The sequence below is a fragment of the Macaca nemestrina genome, chromosome 9 (assembly GCF_043159975.1).
Source record: "Macaca nemestrina isolate mMacNem1 chromosome 9, mMacNem.hap1, whole genome shotgun sequence".
NCBI lineage: Eukaryota > Metazoa > Chordata > Mammalia > Primates > Cercopithecidae > Macaca > Macaca nemestrina.
This window is the reverse complement of record NC_092133.1, coordinates 108224592-108241571: the sequence shown is the minus strand read 5'-3', so window position 1 is coordinate 108241571 and position 16980 is coordinate 108224592. Positions and strand designations below refer to the sequence as shown.

At 40.1% G+C, this 16980-nt stretch overlaps 1 long non-coding RNA gene across 1 annotated transcript; it reads left to right on the top strand.

Moving 5' to 3' along the window:
- Positions 1-1112: 1112 nt before the first annotated feature.
- Positions 1113-8289, top strand: LOC105495956 (uncharacterized). Its single transcript, XR_011607500.1, has 3 exons — positions 1113-1209; positions 4374-4424; positions 8132-8289. It is a non-coding gene; the product is annotated as an uncharacterized lncRNA (long non-coding RNA).
- The last annotated feature ends 8691 nt before the right edge of the window (positions 8290-16980 follow it).

The following is a 16980-nucleotide window of genomic DNA, read 5'->3' as shown; positions in this document are numbered from 1 at the left end:
ATTTATAGAGTTGTGCAATTATCAGTACAATTTAGTTCTGGAACTTTTCCATTATTCCCAAAATTTCTCTTGAGCCTGTTTTCAGTCTTTGCTTCCATTCTTCCTCCCACAAGCCCTAAGCAACCACTGATCTATCTTCTGTGTCTAATAAATTTGCCTTTTCTGGACATTGGCTATAAATGGAATAATACAATATGTAATTTTGGGGGTCTTGCATGTTTCATTTTGCAAAATGTTTTTGAGGTTCATCCATATTATACCATGTATTCATATCTTGTTCTTTTTTACTGCTGACTAATATTCTGTGGTATAGATATACAATATTTTATGTATCTATTTACTGTTGTTTCCAGTCTTTAGCTATTATGACTAGCACTGCTATGAACATTATACAAGTTTTTGTGTGATTATATATTTCCATTTCTTTTGGGTATGTTTCTAAGAGTAGAATTGCTGAGTTGTATGGTAATTTTCTATTTCACTTTTTAAGAAACTGCCCAGCAGTTTTCCAAAATGTCTATGCTATTTTACATTCTCATCAGCAATGAATGAGGGTTTCAGTTTCTCCATATTCTTGCCAACACTTTGCATTGTCTGTCTTTTTGAATATTGTCATTCTTGTAGATGTATAGTGATATTCTCATTGTGGTTTTAAGGTGGATTTCCCTAATGTTTAATGTTGTTGAGCAGCTTTTCACATGCTTATTAGTCATTTATATATCTTCTTTGGTAAGATGTCTGTTTTGGCCATTTAAAAAATTGAGTGTTTTGTCTTTTTATTTTGAGTTGAGAGTTCTTTATATATTCTACATGATTTGGAAATACCCCTAGTTTATTGCTTGTCTTTTCAATTACTTAATTGTGTCTTTAGAAGCAAAACATTTTTGACTTTAATGAAGCTCAATTTAATAATTTAAAAAATGATTTGTGCTTCTACTGTTGTATCCAAAAACTCTTAGCCTGATTCCAGATCATAAAGATTTTCCCCTGTATTTTGTTTCAGAAATTTTTATACTTTGAACTCTTAATTGACGATTCTGGGATCCTATTTGAGTTATTTTGTGTATGTTGTGAGGTAAGAGTCTAAGTTTTTCTTTTTTCTGTTTTTGCCTATAGACATCCAGTGGTCTCAGCACTATTTGTTGGAAGAACTGTCCTTTCTCCACTGAATTATCTTGGTAATTTGTCAAGAATCAATTGAATGTAAATGTAAGTGTTTCTTTCTGAATTATCTGTTCTGTTCTATTGATCCCTGCCTATTTTACACAAACATCAAATCATTAATGATTATAGCTTAATAGTAAGTTTGAACATGGGGTAGTGTGTGTCTTCAAACTTGTTCTTCTTTTTCAAAATTACGTTGATTCTGTAGATCCTTTGCATCCTCATCCACATTTTAGGATTAACTTGTTGATTTTCTACAGACAAGATGATTAGATTTTTAATAGAAATTACATTTAATCTATAGATCAATTTGGGAAGAATTGTCAAAAGTTTGACTGTGATGTGATTTGTTTGTGCTTAGTCTTGAGCTTCTTGGATCTGTACATTATCTTCCCTTTTTATCAAGTTTAGAAAATTTTAGGCCATTATTTCTCCAATTATTTTCTGCTTCTTTTTCCTTTTCTTCTGGGAATACCATTACAAGTGTATTGGTACCCTTGATGTTGTTCCACAGGTCTCTAATGCTTTGATAACTTTTTTTTTAAATCTTTTTTCTCCGTTCATCAGATTGGATAACTTTTATTGATCTGTATTTACATTTACTGATTCTTTTTTCTGCATTTTAAATCTGCCAACCAAATATTCTCCTAATGAATATTTCATACCAGTTATTGTACTTTTAATTTCAGAATTTCCATTTGGTTCTTTTTAAAAATAATTTTTGTGTATTCAGATTATGTGTTGAGTCATTATTGTCACAGTTTCTTTTAACCTTTAAATATGGGGTTCTTTAACTTTTAAGATATATTTATAATAGCTGCTGTGAAGTCTTTGACTACTAAATCCAACATCTGGAAACACTCAGACAGTTTCTGTTAACTGCTTTTTTTTTTTTTTTTTTCTTGAGAAACACTTTCCTGTTTCTTTCTATGTCTACTAATTTTTGTTGTTCTTGTTGAATTCTGGATATTTAGATAATATATTGTTTTAACCACAGATTCTGTTTTTCCTCCCTGAGGTTTGTCTGTTGTTTAATTACTTGCCTGAATTAAATCTGAGAAGTTTGTCTCCCCACAATGTGTACATGCTAATATCTCTGCTCAGTTAACTTTTTATTTTTAAGCCTTGTTTCCTAGGGTTTGTTTCCATGTTCGCCTGTCTTGGTATTCAGTCAAAGATTAGTCAGAGGCTGAGCTCAAATGCCTCAGGTCAGTAAGGCTTCTCTACTTTGTGCTGCTGGATCTACATGTGAGTCAGGGAGCACGTTCAGTCTTGGTCCACTTTTGAGTCCACTCCAGGCCTTATTTTATGCAAGGCCTCTTGCATCTCCTCTGAGCATGTGCAGGGCTCCATCAACTAGGAATGCATGGATGGGTTGGACCTCCCCGGTCTGTGTTGCTCATGCACAAGGCTTGGAACAACTTGGAATATGCAGAAGACCTTATGAGCTCCCTTCTGGCTGTCTCACCTCCTAGAACTCCTCATCAAATCCCTGAATAGACCACTGGTTAATTACTAGTCTTCACCATGACTGCATTCTCAGGTTAGCAGAGCCACTAGCCCTCTCTGTTCACCAGGTTTGGCTATAAGATTTGCAGGTCCTAGTGCAAAATGAAAATTGCTAAAAAATCATTGTTTATGTTATGTCTGCTGATTTAGAAGTTATAGATTTATTGCTAGTTTTTATCTAATTAAAATATATCCTAAATCATATTTTTTGACAAGGCTTAAAGTTATTTAGTTTTTCTCCTTCCTAAACATGACATGAATCTTGGCATTCTGTTCCATTAACTCCACTTTCTATTTCTCCTTTTTTGATTGCCATCTAGAGTTTTGTCTTGATGTGTTCTTTTAATACAAAAAGAACTAAATCGCTTTTTAATTAAGTTAACCAACATTTGATCATTTGCTGTGCTCAAAATAATTTCTTATATCCTTTAAGAGTTCATTAAGTTGAGATCTCGGAAAATCAGCACTTTTGGTTTTTGAATATCTGGAAATACCTGCATTTTGTTCTTACCTTGGAGGGATTGTTTGGTATAAAGTTCTTGATTGAGAGTTGCTTTATCTCCTCTCATTTACATAATCGTCTTTTGAATCTGTTGTTGATGTCAGTCTAATCATTTTTACTCTATAGATGATTTGTCTTTTCTCTCTAGTGGATTCTTAGATTTTTCTTTAGCGTTAGTGTTTATATTAGTGTGACTATGTGTAAGTTTTCTTGACTTTATTGTGTTGAGTAGTTAGAATGCATTTTTGATTTGAGCATCCATTTCTGAAAAGTTTCCAGTTCTCTTTTAATCTGTCCATTCCTTCCATTGTCTTTTCTGTCACTCTATTTATTTATTATCATGTTTGTAGAGCTGGAGTCTTGTTGTGTTGCCTAGGCTTATTGAACTCCTGGCCTCAAGCAGTCTTCCTGCCTCATCCTCTCAAAATGCTGGGATTATAGGCATGAGCCACTGCATTTGGCCATAACTCACTTTAGACATATATTAGAATCACCATTCTCAGCAGGTAGCAATTTTGCCCCCCAAGGGATATCTGGCAAAGTCCAGAAACATGATTGGTTCTGACAACCTGGGGATGCTACTGATTTCTAGTGTGCTGAGGCCGGGGATGCTGGTAAACATTCTACAAAGCATAGGACAGTGTCCCACTCCCAAAACACAACAAAGAATTTTCCTTCTCCAAATACCAACAGCCCCTGGCTGAGGACATCACCTGAAAACCACTCTCAAATCTTAAAGTATTTTTTCATCTTTTTTTTTTTTTTTTTTTTTAAAAAAAAACACTCTGTTTCTTTATACTGTATTTTAGGTGACTTCCTCAGCAGTGTTCTCTATTCTCTCATTTGGTTTCTGTTTTCATTTTAACATTTATCCAGTTGAGTTTTTTTCTAAAATTTGGTAGATTTTATTTGTCATTTCAAGATATTTGGATGATTCTTTATAACTTATTTTGGTTTTGTTTTTCTTTTGTCTATGTCTCTCACCACCAATAATTTCTTACTTTCTTTTAATGGAAGTTATTTCATTTCTCTCTTTCAGCATCTAAACATACTTACATTAAAGTCTATATTATATTGTTTCATCACATTGTTTTTACCTGGAATATATTTACCTCCTTGTTTTTGACTATTCAGGCTGCTGTAACAAATATACCATAGACAAGGTGACTTATAAACAACAGATATTTATTTCTCACAGCTCTGGAGGCTGAGAAGTCCAACGTCAATGTGCCACGAGATTTTGTGTCTGGTGAGTATTGACCTCCTGGTTCATAGATGGTTGGCTTCTTGCTGTGTCCTCACATGGCAAGAGGTGGAAGGAAATTATCTGGGGCCTCTTTTATAAGGACACTAATCCCATTCATGAGGGTTCCACTCTCATGACCTAATCACTTCCCAAAGGCTCCATCTCCCAATATCATTACATTGGAAGTTAGGTTTCAACATACGAATTTCAGGGGCACATGAGCATTCAGTCCATAGCATTTTCTTTTTGCCCTTCAGAATTCATGTTCTCACATGCAAAATACATTTATTCCAGCCCAACTGTGCCCTCCTCCCCCCGCCCCAGTCTCAACTTTTTCTAGCATCAACTCAAAAGTTTAAAGTTCAACATCTCATCTGGATATTATCTAAATCAGATTTGGGTGCGACTCAGGCTTCAATTCATCCTGAGTCAAATTTCCCCCAAGTTATAAGCCTCTGGAATCAAACAAGTTACCTGATTCCAAAACACGATGGTGGGGCAGGCAGAGGGCAGACATTCTCCTTCCAAAACAGAGAGAAAAGAGAAGTGATAGGTTCTAAGCCAAAACCTACGAGGACAAATTCCATTAGGCCTGAAGCCTTGAGACCAATCTTCTTAGGCCTGATATTCTGCCTTTCAGGCTCCATGGGGTGGACGTCCCACCTTCCAGATCCTGTCTTCTGGACACACTGGGGCTATGATCCTGCCCATACAGCTTTCTCAGGAAGAAGCTGAGCCCCCAATGCTCTTGGTTGGTCTGCCCCATGAATTTGGGAGGCTTTTTCCTAATGGTGACCCCCTGCCTGGACTCCACCCCCATGATTCCAAGGGATATTTCTCCTGTCCTCTGAAATCTAGGTGGAGGCATCCATGTCCCTTGGACATTCTTTGTTTGCTACCAGAGTTTGCTGCCTGTGTCCTCCAGAGGGATGACCATCATAACCTGTGCCACACCTGGGTCTACCAGAGCCATAATTGAGGTGGCTGAAGAACTTGGTGCTGGAACATGGGGAATGGAGTCTGTGATGTTAGGTGGTGCTGGGCAGTGTGCACCAATGTCCCACAGGCAGTGGAGTCCCCTCCTTTGCATTCGTCCATTGTCTTGAATAATAGTACCTGGTTGAGGCTGCTGACTGATCTTATCAAATGGTCATGTGGCCACACCCTTAGTGTTTCTTCTGAATACACTTTCTCATTTTTTGCAACATGAGCAGGCTGGGAATTTCCCACACCTCTAAGTTCTTTTTTTGTTTTGATTAACAATTCCACCTTTACACCATTTCTCTCTTTTCTCATCTGATTATAAGCAGTCAGGAGGAACCAGGTTGTTCCTTCAACATTTGCCTAGAGTTTCCTAAGCCAAATCTCTAATCTCATCACTCTCATGTTCTACCTTTCACAAAACACTAGGACAAGAACCAATTTAGTCAAGGTTTTGCCACTTTATAACAAAGATCTTTCCTTCCACTTCTTTGCCAGGCCTCATCAGAATGGCCCTTAAGTGTCCATATTTCCATCAACATTCTCTTCTGGATTACTCAGATATTCTCTGAGAAGATTGAGCCTTTTTCTACACCTGTCTTATTTTCTTCCTGAGTCCTCATCACAATCACTTGTGGTGAGGTAGGCTTTTTCTAGCATGAACACCCAAACTCTCTCTGCCTCTATCCATTGCCCAGTTTCAAAGCCACTGGCATATTTTTAGGTATTTGTTACAGTAGCACCCCCTCTTCCTGGTACCAATTTCTGTTAGTTTGGGCACTATAACAGAACTCTGTTACCAGGCAGCTGATAAATGATAAACATTTATTTCTGACAGTTCTAGAGGCTGGGAAGTCCAAGACCAAGGCACCAGCTGATAGGGTGTCCAGCGAGGCCTCCTTCTGCCTTTCTAGGAGAGTGTTTTCTTGCTATAACCTTACATGGTAAAGGGGTGGGAACTCTCTGAGGTCTTATAAGGGTGCCATTTCCATTCATGAGGGTTCTGCCTTCATGACCTAATCACCTCCCAAAGACCTTATCTTCAAATACCATCACATTAGGGGTTAGGATTTTAACATGAATTTTTGGGACATGCAAACATTTATGGTACCTCCATGTAGAAATTTTATGACTATTCTATAGTTTTTCAAATTTAGATTTTCAGGTTCATTTTAAATGGTAAGTTTTACGTTTAATTTTTTTTTTTCTGTTTCTCTCTGTTCTTACTTCCCTTTGTCTATGGGTTTTTAAATTTTCTGTCCTGAGACCTCTGGGCCCAGTCCAGACCAGGTTTTATGATGTTATTTTTGGGATTCCTATCCCAAGTCATAGTAAGGGGAGCACAGATTTTGTCCCTAGGCCAGCAGGTAGCTTACTTAAGTTTTGGACATGAAGCAGTGTCTGAGCTTGTCTACTTTTGTAGGCATGCAGCTTGTTCAAATCTGTTTTAAAGGGGGGGTTTGGTACTGTTCCCTTAAATTCCAGTATAAAGCACCATCACAGCTTCTGATTTCAAGCCTATCCCTGCTTGGCTATGTGACTTAGAGAATGCCTGGTTTCCTCTGACTCACAGGAACCAAACTCTGGCTACCACCTCCAGCAGGCTTCTGTTTTCATTCAACTTGCTGTTTCACTTCCTTCTTCTGTGGGTGTCCATCTTTTGTTTTTGAAACTAATTTTTTGTTTTAATTTCTATATTTTGTTTTGTTTATTTACTTTTTGAGAAAGGGTCTTGCTCTGTCACACAGGCCGGAATACAGTGGTACAATCATAGCTCACTGCAGTCCCCAACTCCTGGGCTTAAGCAATCCTCCCTCCTCAACCTCCCAAGTAGCTGGAACTATAGGTGCATGTCACCATACCTGGCTATTTGGGTTTTTCTTAATTTTTTGTAGAGGGGGGTCTCACTATGTTGCCCAGACTGGTCTTAAACTCCTGGGCTCAAGCAATCCTCCTGCCTTGGCCTCCCAAAGTGTTAGGATTATAGGTGTGAGCCACTGCACCTGGCCTATATTTTATTTATAATTGCCATGTGTTTGAAAGAGAGAGGGTACTTCAAAGTATGAATTCACCACACTACCATGTCCAGTAGATTTAAAATTTAAGAAACAACTTCTAATGCCTATTATTTCTTTCAATATTCAGCTAAAGGGACACTTCTTGATTTAAACTTCTTTCATATTCTTATTGTCTGTATAGTTTAAAAAAAAATCAATCTGTGTTATGTTTGATGATATCTTTTGTATTCTTATTCTGATCATTTTCATTACAATTCTATTTTTATCCTTATTTCTTATCTTTTTGACTAGATTGTGAGTTTCTTAAGTGTAAGGGCTCTATATTTTACTTCCTTTATTATTCTACAATGCATAGAATAAAGCTTTGAATGGAATAAATGCTCTTTGTATTTCTGTTGCATTGATTATTCTAGATAAAGGGGAGGTATTTATGAGCTGTACTTAGGGAACCAGCATCTAGATGTTACCCTACAGTGAAGAAATGGATATTATGGTTTTAGAAGTAAGATAATCTGGCATAAGTTTTCTTTGATTAAATACCATTGATGACATGAATTTGCATTGAATTCTGGAACCATGGAACATTTGACCTGGAAGAAATTTCACGAAGCTTTTATTCTGACCCACTTTATCAGTTAGATTGTGTTTGTCCCCCAGGAAAGAAATCTAAGTTACAGTGAAATGAAATAAAGGTTATCTTTCTCCTGTAAGGGAGAAGGCCAGCGATGCTCAGTGTAGCCAGGCTTAATGTGACATCCAAGAGGTGCTGATGGGGACCCACTTCTAGTGCTCTGCTCCTGCTCTTTGGTTGGTGTTTTTCTTCCTGAAGGACTAAGACAGCTGCCATGCCTCCTGCCATTGTTGCTGCATTCCAGGTAGGAATTAGAAGGAAGGGAAAAGGGCAAAAGGCCTATGTTAACTATCCCATTTGATCAGAAAAATAAAGCTTTCTAGAAGTGCCATGCAAAGATTTCTACTTACATCTCATTGACCAGAACTGGTAACAGTGGGTCTGGGGAAATAAATTATTTTCAGCTGGACACATTGCCACCCTATACAAATTAAGAGTTCTATTAGTAAGGATGGAGGGAAATGGAAAATGGGTAGGCAAATTGTAGAGTGTGACCGACTCCCAACACTTATTTGATAGAAAAGGACCCCCCTGGAAGGATTTTGAAGGGATTTTCCAAATGATGAAGTTGAGGAGGACAGATTATAGATGAGAGAGGCTACTGACAGATAGACCAGTTAACCTACTGATGCAGGAATCTAGGCAAGAAATGGTTCTGAACTAGGGCAGTGGTAATTATGGCTAAGAGGTAGAGGCAGGATTTAAATGATTAGGAGTTGGAATGGATACGTTTAATGACAATCACAAAACCAAAAATAATCTCAATTTTATTTTACAGTTAGATTTGCATTAGTTGTAAAAAATCTAAACCTCTTGTCTTTCAGCACTGGGGAAGAATTGCAGTTATGTATTTTATTTCATTCCATTTTATTTATTTATTTTTAAAAATTTTACTTAGTTCTGTATTTTAAATAAGAGTAGAAGGAAGAGGTATGAGTCAGCCTCAAATTTCAGAGGTTAATAAGACAAAGAGTTGTCTGGCATGTTTGAAGAGGGTATGCTACATAAGGGCTTCGGACATGGTGAAAATTGAGCTGGAAACATGGTGAGAGTAATATATCCCTTTTGTAGGAATTTGGGCTTGAAGTAATACATATCAATGAATATTTTAAAAATAACTGCTGTTTTAAAACTCACAACCAAGTTTATGTAATGACACTGTTCTTATTTGGAGCATTTTACTCATCCTTAGACCTCAGACTCCATACTGCGAATGATGGTCAGTGTGTTTCCTAAATGCAGCAGATAAAATAACCATCATCGCAGCCCAAGCAAGATCTATGCCTCTGTGACATTCTTTTGACCCAAACAGTTAAGAAAAGGTTGAATTTCTAGGTTTGAGAGAAGGCTACTCCTTCTGAGCTGTCATTTGAAATGCCAACATATCTCAGCTGTAGGTCAATGGGAAGTCGCATGTTTTCTATTGACCACAGAACAAAGTAGCCAAATATTAATTAACATGCTTGAGAATGAGTGCAAGAGCTGAATGCTACCAGTTTGAATCCTTCAAGAAGATTAAAAAATTATGTGTCTCCAAATCTTTTTCTTTTTCTTCTTCTTCTTTTTTTTTTTTTTTGAGACAAAGTCTTTCTCTGTTGCCCAGGCTGGAGTGCAGTGGTGCGATCTCGGCTCACTGCAACCTCTGCCTCCCAGGCTCAAGCAATATCATGCCTCAGCCTCCCAAGTGGCTGGGATTACAGGTGTGCACCACCACACCTGGCTAATTTTTGTATTTTTAGTGGAGACAAGTTTTCACCACGTTGGCCAGGCTGGTGTTGAACTCCTGACCTCAGGTGATCTGCTCGCCTTAGCCTCCCAAAGTGCTGGGATTACAGGCGTGAGCCACTGTGCCTGGCCACCTTTTTCATTTAAGAATATTAAATGAAGTAATATTCAGAAAATGGAAATACAGAGTCAAATTCAAAATTTAAGTGTTATGTGACAAAATTATAACTGATGTGAAAAACAAAACCACAGGAGAGTTGAAGAAGAGTTGGAGACTTGAAGGGGTTTATAGGCCAAGGGGAGAAAGCAAGTTTGATTGAATTTATACTCCAGCTATGTGGTCCTGAACTTCTGGAAGTTTCCACACATTGTCATTAGTGCTTGTAGAAGAAATAGATCATCTGGATACCTGACTGATAGTTTTATGTCTTACTCAGATATTGTTGTGTGTTCTTACTGGAGTTAACAAACATACATCTGGAATCCATGCCTTTTAAGCAAGGATGAAAGTTGTCTTTAAAATGGTATAATGAAAACTTAGGAGACAAAATGAGAGCTTTATAATTTATTCTTCAAATGTGGTTGGGTTATGGTAAAGATTTTCACATGTGAATGGCTATTTATGGAAAAAATCATCTGACTGCTTAATTTCTTAAAAACAGTATTTCAACAATTTAGGTCAAAATCAACAAAGATGTTACTCTCCTTACTGCACATGGCTCATTCTTGCATTTGACTTCAGTTGAGTACATAACGCCTTTTATCTCACAATGTGAGTCTGTCTACCTCGTTAGAATTCATAGAGCTGCAGATTGGAAATGTGGTCTAAATGGAACATTTTTTGAACATAATGTGGTGCATGTCATTATTTTTCTTACCAGAAAATAACATTCCAAAAAAGATGATTTCATTTGATGAATGGATCCACAAAGCAAAATTATCATGCCCTAAAATCCAAATAGCTTTCCAAGAAACATGTACGTTTCCCAAATTTCAAAGTCAGGTTGTAAATACAGCTGCTGCGTGTGTGATCTTCTACCAATAAAACCTTTGCAGTGAGCAAGTGCAGTATTTTGCTTGGAAAGTTATTGTGTTAACTTGTGATCCAGATTATTAAAGTCATTAAAAAATTATACATAATTCTGTGATCTAGCAGCTGGGACAAAACATAGTTTTGATTGCCAGTACAATATAATAATTTCTTGAGTTGGTATTTTAATAATTGAGAACACTACTTAAATTACGTATTTTTTTTAAGGGAAGGAGGGTTCTTAATGGTTATTCAGCCCAGTTTACTCACTTGAAACTGAGGCTCAGAGATCGTATTTGACTTATCCATGGCCACAAACCTGCTTAAACACCTTCTTAGTTTGCCTGGTCTACTGGATTCTGCAAAGAATAAATACTGCATGCAGAGAATGTTGCAATTTGGGATTGCCTTTCAAATGTGTGTTGATATGTGTGTTGACAGGATCTCTATTAGAATTTGTTGTTTTTTTTCTGTTCACCATTCCTTTTTTCTTTATGAAGAACCCATTTCATATGGGTTCATGTGGGAGTAACTTCCCCACAGGTGGCCAAAACACAGTAGCTTGGTCAATTGGAATTTCATACTCTTTAGGCCACATGACTGGTTCAGGGGTGGGTAGTAACCTTGTCTGGTCCATCAGAGCCCTCCCCAGTCCCATTGCTGGAGCTATATAAAAATGATACTCTCTGTCTTCTATAATTGCTAGTATTAAGCCTAAAATATCTGATGACCATCTTAAGAGAATGAGGTCAACACACATGAAACCAGAGCAAACTAAAGGATCAAAACTTGAGGACATTGTTTGAGTGTCTGGATCACACTGTGGCTGAAGCAGGTGTATGCCTTGGATGCCTTCTTGCTAGGTGAATAAGTAAATTTTTGTTTTTTGTGCTGAGGCTTGTTGGAGTTCGTTTCTGCTACTTACTACCTGAAAAATTCTAAGTCACATAGGACTTAGGGAACACGGGATCTCAAACATTTTTGTGCTTCTACAATGGGCAAATGAATAACACATACTGATCCTTGAACAGGAAAGGCAAAAGCGGGGGCCAGGAGCTTGGGTTGTAACCCTGCTCCAATCCAGAGGATGCTATTTGTACAGAAGGCCAGGTGCTCCTGGAGGTGTATGGCATCACAACTGGGAATTATTAGGGGAAAAAGGGGTGACTGAAAAAAAATTCTACTCTTTCACCCAGGACATTTTGATAGGTTTCATCAATCCTGTGGTGAATATACCAGAAGGTACGTTAGGATGAGGAAAAGAGCCTTCTGTGCTGATGCAGGTGGAGGAAAGGTGGCCTGGTGCAGTGCAGAGGTGAGGAGTGGACTGTGCGGGGCGGACTTCCTGGCACAGCATCCATGAGTGTGGGCACCTGCTTCATGGCTGGACGTTCACTTACCTCTTCTGTGAAACAGAGGTGATTATAGAAACAGACGGCTGTGCCTGTCGATAGGGCCACTGAGAACAAACTAAGATGATACCCATGAGGCACTCAGAACAGTGCTGAGCTCCTGGTGGGTGTGCAGTCAATGTTAGCTAGTTAATGATTTTTTTTTTTTTTTTTACAAGTAGATCTTTTTTTTGTATTAACTGATGTCTGGGAATGTTGGCTAGAACAGAGGAGACTTAGGCAGGGAACTTTTAGAGGAATCTGAACTCACACTTCTTACCCTTACACACAAGTTCTTTTTACAGTACTGGGGTTGCAATTCCTGTCCATCTAGAGCACCCTGCATGCATTTGCATTCTCTTGTTAGTTGCACGGAATCCCGTTTGCTGTGAATTATCCAGGAGAGGCTAGAGCCTGCCCATTGGAAAAAGGGGCTAATTTCTTAGAAGCTAGTCTGAAGAAACAGATGCTGATGAGTAGACCCACTCAGATAATACCTGCCTACTGAGTCTTCAGTCTAGTTAAGGAGCCAAGAAGTCATAACAGGCACAAATAGCTGTGTGACCCTGCAGAATTCACTAACAGCAGGAGGGCAAAGGAGACAGCCACAAGGAGCTGGGAGTTGCTGTAGAGTTGTTGAGCTGCACGGTGGATGCTGAGGCCAGGGTGGTGGCGGCGTTTACAGATCCCTGAGACCAGCCCCAGGCGGGGTGGCTTAGAGGCTGGGAGGAATCAGTCACTCAGTCCCTATAAGTCTCTTGTGAATATTTAAGAGCCTGGGCAGGTGTGAAAAGTATTTGTTATCCAAATTAAAGAAGGAGGCTGGGCATAGTGACTCACACCTGTAACCCCAGCACTTTGGGAGGCCAAAGTGGCAGAATCGCTTGAGCCCAGGAGTTCACGACCAGCCTGGCCAACAAAGTGAGACCCTGTCTCTACATAAAAATAAAAACAATTAGCCTGGTGTGGTGGTGTGCGCCTGTAGTCCAAGCTACTTGGGAGGCTGAGGTGGGAGGATGGCTTGAGCCTGGGAGGTTAAGGCTGCAGTGAGCCGTGATTGTGCCACTGCACTCCAGCCTGGGCAACAGAGTGAGACTCTGTCCCCCAAAATAAAACAAATGCAGTGGCTCACACCTGTAATCCCAGCACTTTGGGAGGCCAAGGTGGGCGGATCACTTGAGGTCAGGTGTTCGAGAGCAGCCTGGCCAACATGGAGAAACGCCGTCTCTACTAAAAATACAAAAAAATTAGCTGGGTGTGGTGGCACATGCCTGTAGTCCCAGTTACTTGGGAGGCTGAGGCAGGAGAATTGCTTGAACCCAGGAGGTGGAGGTTGCAGTGAGCTAAGGTCACGCTGCTACACTCCAGCCTGGGCAACAAAAATGAGACTCTGTCTCAAAAAAAAAAAAAAAGAAAGGAAAAAAAGGAAAACAAATGAATTCAAGACGGGTAACATGCCTTTTTTTTTCTTTTTTTGAGGCTGGAGGCTGGAGGCTGGCTAGTCAACAAAAGAGAAGGAAAATCCTTAAGAGTACGGCCTCTGTTTTGTGAGGTCTGCAGTCTCTGGGTTTGGCGTTTCCTCCTTGCCTGGTCTTTTCTGTGGCGGAAATGAAGGCAATCGCCCTCAAAAAAAATTTCTTTGCCCCTCAAAAAAAATTTCTGTGGAGAAAGTACAGGAGAGCAACGGGATAGCTTACTGCTCCTGATTTATTCACTGGTACCTGGGCTTCTCAGCTGCCCCGTGCACTGATTCTCCTCCTTCAGGAATGCTGTGGCTTTAAGTACAGCAATTGTTACCTAGAGCAGGAAGACTGGAAATGGAAGGAATTGGAACTTCCTTCTTTTGAAAACGATCTTTTCTGGTATCCTGACAATTCTACATAAGCATCTGTTAAGAGTTGGTGAGAGTCTGCCTGTGTTTTGCTCATTAATTAGTTATCTTGCTGAGGGGAAAATGATTTATTATATATGTAATTAGAGAACTGATTTCACAGTATCCATAGTTAAAGTCCAAAGTTATTTACTTCAAATATTTGCATCTTCCCGTCCCCTCACCCCCTAAAACTTGTTAGAATTAGTATATTTATATTTCTTTCTAAAATGCTGGTTGAAGTACAAAAGGCATAGGCTCGGGCTATTTGCAGTTCAATCTTCTGGATGGATGCTGGTTTCCAATAGAGAAATGTGCAGCTTCACAAGTTCCTCCAGGCCCTGAGTCAGATCATGGCCACCTGGTTTTGTGATGAGTATGTTTGATCTTAGACCCTTCAGAGGTCCAAAATAAGAAAACAGACAAGTTGAGTCTGCTCAAATCATGCTCTACTATGAACCAGGACATCCCCAGGACAACCAAAATTGATCAGAGGATGAAGACGGCTATAACACTTAATCAATCAGCCTGGTGATATCTTTTCATGGATAGCATTCGGTATGTCTTAAGCACTATGAATATCACCAAGGAGGGCAGGACAACGGTTCTGGTAAAAGACCCAAATCACACATGCCGAGGAACTGCAGGCACAGACCAATGCAGTGTGGTCAACCTGGAGTCATCCACATAGTTGCTGAGTAGCTACCACATGCAGCACCTGCAGTAAATACAGAGGACACAGCCCCAGCCTCAAAGTGTTTAGAATCTGAGCATGGAAGCAGTATATGAAAATAGAGCACCAGGCACAGGGGCTCACCTTTGGGAATCCCAGCACTTCGGGAGGCCGAGGGAGAAGGATCGCTTGAGGCCAGGAGTTTGAGACCAGCCTGGGCAACATAGCAAGACCTACCTCTACAGAAATTTAAAACATTAGCTGGAGGGTGGTGGTGCACAGCTGTAGTCCCACTTGCTTGGGAGGCTGAGGCAGGAGGATTGCTTGAGCACAGGAGTTGGAGGCTGCAGTGCATTCTGCTGGCAGCCTGGGAAACAGAGTGAGACCCTGTCTCCAAATATGTATATATTTATACTTCATCCCTACTGAGTAGGACAGATGAAAAGCTACTGGAAGTCCAAGGTGGGAGACATTACTGTGACCTAGTGCAAAGGATCAAAGCTTCATCAAAGAGGTAGCATTTGAAATTGATTCTTGAAGTAACAGTACAGTTTAATGATTTGGAGAACATCGGCTCTAGAAAATCATGGCTGTAATCCCAGTGGTCCAGGAGGCGGAGGCAGGAGGATCACTGGAGCCCAAGAGTTCAAGACCATCCTGGACAACATGACAAGACTCTGTCTCTACAAAATAAATAAACAAATAAATATTAGCCAGGCATGGTGGCATGCACCTGTTATCCCAGCTACTCAGGAAGTTGAGGTAGGAGGGTCCTTGAGCCCAGCAATTCAAGGCTGCAGTGAGTGGGCTACAGTTGCCACTGCACTCTAGCCTGGGTGACAGAGCAAGACCCCCCGGTGTCTCTCAAAAAAAAAAAAAAAAAAAAAAAGACAGAGGAAATCATCGGAGGGAAGTCTCTGAGGATAATTTAGAACTCAGGACCACAAACTTCACCCTTTTCTATCTCTAGTTTGTGGTTTTCCCCTTTTAGGACAATAGTGAGTATGGTGTGATACAGGCTAACATGCCTAATAAGACTTGGTGGGGCTGATGAAACCGGATGGATTCCACATAACACCAGAACATAGTAAGTGTGTTCTACGATTCATCTCCCAAAGGTCTTAGTCCATGACTGATTTAGTCCTGTCTGGTCTGTTGCATAAAAATGAAGATTAAGCCAGTTCTAAATGTCTTAGCAAACCTCTGGCGTGGCTTGTGGGATATTTTAATGCTTGAGGTCACATAAAAGGGACTTGTCTATAGCAGCAACTGTGTTTCTCAAGCAAAACAAACAGGGGCAAATTCATTGATCTGTTTGGATTGAATTACCCAGTGGGAATAGGAAACTTACCTTGGGCAGTGCTGTCCACCAAGAGCAATGGGAAAATATCCCTCGGGGAGGAGGAGCAGATTCTGGTAACAAAATGTTGCTGTGACAGGAAGTCCATCTATTTGAAGTTAGAAGCTGCCCCAGCACCATGGCCTGGAGCCCGGTGAACAGGTGAAACTGAGCTCCCAGGCTGTAGTGCTTGGGAAGTGCGCCCCTCAGCTGCCGGGCAAGGCCCTCTGAATCTGCAGGGATTCAAAGACCCCAGCAAGAGCAACCCAGGCCTCTTCAGGCCTCCTGTCCTGCCCGTCTGAAGACTGTCTTTCCCCAGCCCACTTTAAAAATAAGCAAAAGAAAACTGCAGTCCATTTAAATGCCCCTCCTTCCCTTTTTTTGAAACAGAGTCTTGTTCTTGTCGCCAAGGCTGGAGTGCAATGGCACGATCTTGGCTCACTGCAACCTCCACCTCTCGTGTTCAAGCAATTCTTCTGTCTTAGCCTTCTGAGTAGCTGGGATTACAGGTGCCCACCACCAAGTCCAGCTAATTTTTGAATATTTAGTAGAGACGGGGTTTCACCATGTTGGCCAGGCTGGTCTCGAACTCCTGACCTCAGGTGATCCGCCCACCTCGGCCTCCCAAAGTGCTGGGATTACAGGCAGGAGGCACTGCGTCTGCCCTAATTGCCCTCTTTTTGGTTTAAACTTTTTTTTGTTTGTTTAACCAGAGAGGTAGTGATGTCTGCAATGATTCTCTAGAGTGGATGCTCAGAGCAGAATCTATGCCTCAGCATGTGAGATACTAATAGGAACTCTGAGAACTTCAACAGTGAAAGAAATCAGATAATGATGACTTATGACAGTAAGACTTGAGTCCCTTTGGCAATTAAAAGGTTAAATTTGCTGACGAATTTCC